This window comes from Podarcis bocagei (assembly GCF_964188305.1).
Source record: "Podarcis bocagei genome assembly, chromosome: 7".
Taxonomy (NCBI): domain Eukaryota; kingdom Metazoa; phylum Chordata; class Lepidosauria; order Squamata; family Lacertidae; genus Podarcis; species Podarcis bocagei.
In genome coordinates, this window is record NC_138132.1 from 86,497,560 (window position 1) to 86,502,240 (window position 4,681).

General features: G+C 47.9%; 1 pseudogene across 1 annotated transcript; it reads left to right on the forward strand.

The window, feature by feature from the left end:
* The first annotated feature begins 702 nt into the window (after window positions 1–702).
* LOC308591896 (disintegrin and metalloproteinase domain-containing protein 21 pseudogene) lies at window positions 703–3,279 on the forward strand (annotated as a pseudogene). The gene has a single exon. The product of its transcript is annotated as a disintegrin and metalloproteinase domain-containing protein 21 pseudogene (transcript).
* The last annotated feature ends 1,402 nt before the right edge of the window (window positions 3,280–4,681 follow it).

Consider the following 4,681-nt stretch of genomic DNA (forward strand, 5'->3'; position numbering starts at 1 on the left):
CTGGCAAGCAAACAGCAAAATAGCAGGGTTCACAGTCTCAGGCAGGAATAGCCACACAAGCATTGACGGTGCTGCCTTGCTTTACACAATAGTAAGAAGCACAGCGCAGGACATCAGGACAGGGTAGCTCCCGCTACCCACCACAGGAGAGGACATTTGAACCGGTATGGTGGTTCCTCCTCCCTCTTTGTCGTCTCCTTTGTCATCTAGAAGCCTCTGGAAATACACTTTAGAAGATTAAATGAGAATTCCTGGGACTAGAGGAATATAATTATTGGGGTATCTTCCTCTCTCTGCTGTCCACCCTTCCTCCTTTTGGTCCTTCTTATCACCCAGAAAGGTGACCACAGCAGCTTCTGAGAAGAGAAACTTGTGGCGCCTAGGCCCTAAAGTTGTGGAGGCCTTTAGAGTCAAAGGTTTAAGGACGGCCCGTGTTTTGGTTACCCTAACTCCATTTGCATATGCCAGACAGCAGTGGGCGCTTCACCTTTTTAAACTCTCTCACAACCAAATGATGTTGACGACTGTCAAGAGAGAGATGGTGGCAGTGGCAGGAATTGCCTTGTGTTTTCTTGAGCACGCTGACAAGTCTGAAAAAGCCTTTTGAGAATTAATGATTGGTGGGGATGTTAAGTCAGAAAGCCCAGTCTATTCTTACAATCAAAAATTTATCTCCTTGTACTTGAATTTCAATTTCTCTCCTCTAGGCTGTTTAAGGATAGTGAATAGTGGAAGCAAATCATGGCACGTGGCAGCGGTGGCCTCCACAAATGGTTGGTTCTGCAGTTGATGAATCCTGTTATTTTGCTGGGGTTCCTCCTTCCCACCAGCTCATTTCCTGCTCCTGAGTATACGTGGTATGAAGTGATCACCCCAAGGCAGTTGGTGCTTTTTGGAGGGAAAGCCAAGAAGGATGACCTTTCCTATATCCTCAATGTATCAGGAAAGGACTACGTCATTCACTTGAAGCCCAGGAAGGATGACTTCCTGGTCAAAAACCTCCCACTCTTCACATACAGTTCCCAGGGCAGACGGATCGAAAGTCTTCCCTACATCCCTGTTGAATGCTACCACGAAGGGCATGTGGAGGGCGTAGCCAATTCGCTTGTGGTTCTTAAGACCTGCTCTGGCTTGACCGGATTCCTAAGTATCAGAGACAGAAATTATGGCATAGAGCCTTTCCACAATTCTTCAGCTTTTCAGCACCTTCTCTACCTGATCAACGAACCAAAGCCTTCTATGTGTGGAATGAGAGCTCCAGTTGCAAAGCGTCAGGCAGAAGAACTGAGGGCGGAAAGGGGGACCCGGCGTGACCCAAGGCACCCAAAATACATTGAGCTGTACATTGTTGTGGACGAGAAGCTGTTTCAGTTTGAAGGTGCCAATGAAACCAGGATGGCATACCTCATTTTGGACATAGTTAACTTAATGGGTGTGCACTTCCAGGTGCTGCACACAAGTATTGTCCTGGTTGGACTGGAGATCTGGAACACAGGCAACCCTTTCGAGGTTACAAATAGCGTTGGGTTGCTTCTGAATAATTTCAACAGCTGGAGAGTGAACGGTCTTGCGAAGTGGATGAAGCACGACACAGCCCTGTTGCTCACTCACCAGGAGTTCGAGCACACCCTCGGGAAGTCATACGGTAATGCCATCTGCAGGCCAAGCTATTCTGCAGGGGTTTTGAGCTACTTGCAGAAGAATCCAATTCTCTTTTCAAGGGCCATGTCCCATGAGTTGGGTCATCACATGGGGCTTGAACACGACGAATCCAACTGTGTTTGTGGAGGATACAAAACCTGTGTCATGCATTCGTACCAGGCAGAAACGAACGAGTTCAGCAACTGCAGCATTCACACTTATGCAGAACTTGTGCTGGAAGGGAACCTGGACTGCCTGGACAACAGGCCCCAAAAAATACCACCTATCAAGCATTGTGGCAATGGATTGTTGGATAAGGGAGAAGAATGTGACTGCGGCGGCACGCAGAGGTGCAGGCAGGATCTTTGCTGCAACGCTGACTGCACCTTGAAGCCACGTGCACAGTGCTCTTCTGGGGCATGTTGTAAAAACTGTCACTTCCGTCCAAGTGGAGACCTTTGTCGAATTCAGATCAATGAGTGTGACCTTCCTGAGTACTGTAGTGGGACATCTGAGTGGTGCCCCAATGATGTGTACATGCAAGATGGGACGCCGTGCGGCAAACACGATTCCCATTGTTATGCCAAGCAGTGTTGGACTCACAACTACCTGTGCGCCAGAATCTTTGGCTATGGAGCCACAGCGGCTCCAGCATCCTGCTTTCAGTCTCGGAATACTGTGGGGGATAAGTATGGCAACTGTGGCAGGGATTGGACAGGAAGTACTTTTGTGAAATGCCAGCCTCAAGACGTAAAGTGCGGGAGAATTCAGTGTAGCAATGTCAGAGACGTACCTTCAATACCACACTATACCGTGACTCCCACTGAGTTGTCAGGCGCTGGCTGCTGGAGCGTGGCCTACCATGGCGGGACAGATTTTGTGGATCTCGGAATGGTGCCTGACGGCACTCCATGTGGCCCTGGGAAACTCTGCAAGAACCAGACGTGCATTTTCAGGAAGAAGGCAGTGTGTGATCCCAATAAACAGTGCAGTGACAGAGGTGTTTGTAACAACCGCAATAACTGCCACTGCAACAACGGCTGGGCCCCTCCAAACTGCACGTTTTGGGGGTCCGGGGGAAGCATTGATGGTGGGTCTCCAAGGCAGAACTGGAGCACAAAAGTCGTGAAACGAACTTTTGAAACAGTGATCCCTCTAGGAGTCCTGGTCCTTGCCGCTATCACTTTCATTGTGCCAAGGCTGCGGAGGCTACCAGGGTGGTTTAGGCAATTCACCAGCTCACAGGTTGAAGGGAATCTGCAAGGCAGCAGCCCAGATGTTGACAAAGTTGATTCCTGTCGCTCTTGCAAAGGAGAGGCAGGATTGAACTCTGCAGATTCCCAAGAGTAATGCTTGTGGACATTTCAAGGCATCCTTGGACCTCCTGTTAAGACATCGACTGCACTCCAAAGCATCTATATTAAAGCAGAGGTTGGTGGCAAGTGGACTCCAGTTCCCATCATCCCTGGCTGTTGACCATGCTGCACCAGTGGCTGATGGGAACTGTAGTTCAGCCGTATGTCGGGGGCGGCGCACATGCTCCCTCATCCCAGAAATAAATTCCCCCTGTATATAGTCCTTATAATAGGAGCAATTGTAATACGGTCTTTGCTCTAATAAAATTTGCGTTTTTCCCCAGTTGCAAAAGCCTTAAGAAGAATGCACTGAAAACAAGGTAATAATTTGCTGGCATTTTTATTACAGAGAATGCAGGGTAAGGAGATGTGAGGAAGTCCAGTTAGGTATACAAAAAAGTTGTGAACAGTTGTGTTTTTTATTTTTTCTCTTTTCCTCTTTTTTCTTTTCTATATTGTTTGTTGGTATAATTGTATGCTTTCTCGTTTGTTATTTCTTTGGTGAAAGAATTTCGCGTGTTTGTTATGTGATTTTCTATTCTATGTTTGAAAATTGAATAAAATATTTTTTTAAAAAAAGAATGCACTGAAATAGTTTAATGAAATCAAATGTTTCACTCCGTGCTGTGTAACCTAGCAGTAGTAAAACAGTTTGTCCTTGTTGGGTGACTAACTCAGAACTTCAAGGACCGTTAAGTGTCATTTCACTAGCATTTAGGAACAATTAACCATGGGTACAAACTTGGCTTTCCCTCCCTCGCCCTTTTCATCCAGGGGGAAACAGCCAAGACCTAACAGGAGAAGAGTCCTGCCAGTCAGGCCAATGAGCCATCAAGTCCAACCCCATCTTCTTACCGTGGCCAAAGAGAGGCATGTGGTCAACCCACAAGCAGGAGCTGAGCGCAAGATTCTTTTCTTGCAATTGGATGGCCAGGGCTGAGGGCAGTTTTGGTTCAAGCGGCTGGAGGACACCATCTTGGCCAAAACTGAGCTTAGGCCGAGCAAATGATGGAAGAGAGACACGCTGATATGGCTGCTCAAACTTGCCCCGGAGGGAGTCCCATTGCAGGGGTGGCACTTGCTTCCAAGTAAGCATGCCGAGATGTGCACAACTCGCAATGTATTCAAAGGGCCCCCTCGGTGTGTACAAGCGTACACACACACACACACACACACACACACACACACTGGTGTGTGTATGAGTCAGTGATAGCGCAGTAGTTAGAGAGCTGGACTAGGTCTGGGAGAGCTCACAGGGTGGCTCTTGGGCCAGTCACAGTATCTCTGCCTAACCCACCTCACAGGGTTGTTGTAAGGATAAAGTGGGGAGGAGTAGGAGGTAAGCCAGCTTGAGTCCTTGGAGGAAAGATGAGATACAAGAAGAAGAAGAAGAGGAGGAGTTTGGATTTGATATCCCGCTTTACCACTACCTTAAGGAGTCTCAAAGCAGCTAACAATCTCCTTTCCCTTCCTCCCCCACAACAAACACTCTGTGAGGTGAGTGGGGCAGAGAGACTTCGGAGAAGTGTGACTGGCCCAAGGTCACCCAGCAGCTGCATGTGGAGGAGCAGGGAAGCGAAGCCGGTTCACCAGATTACGAGTCCACCGCTCTTAAGCACTACACCACACTGGCTCATATAAATGTTAACAGTAATAATAATAATATCCAAGACAATAAATGCCAC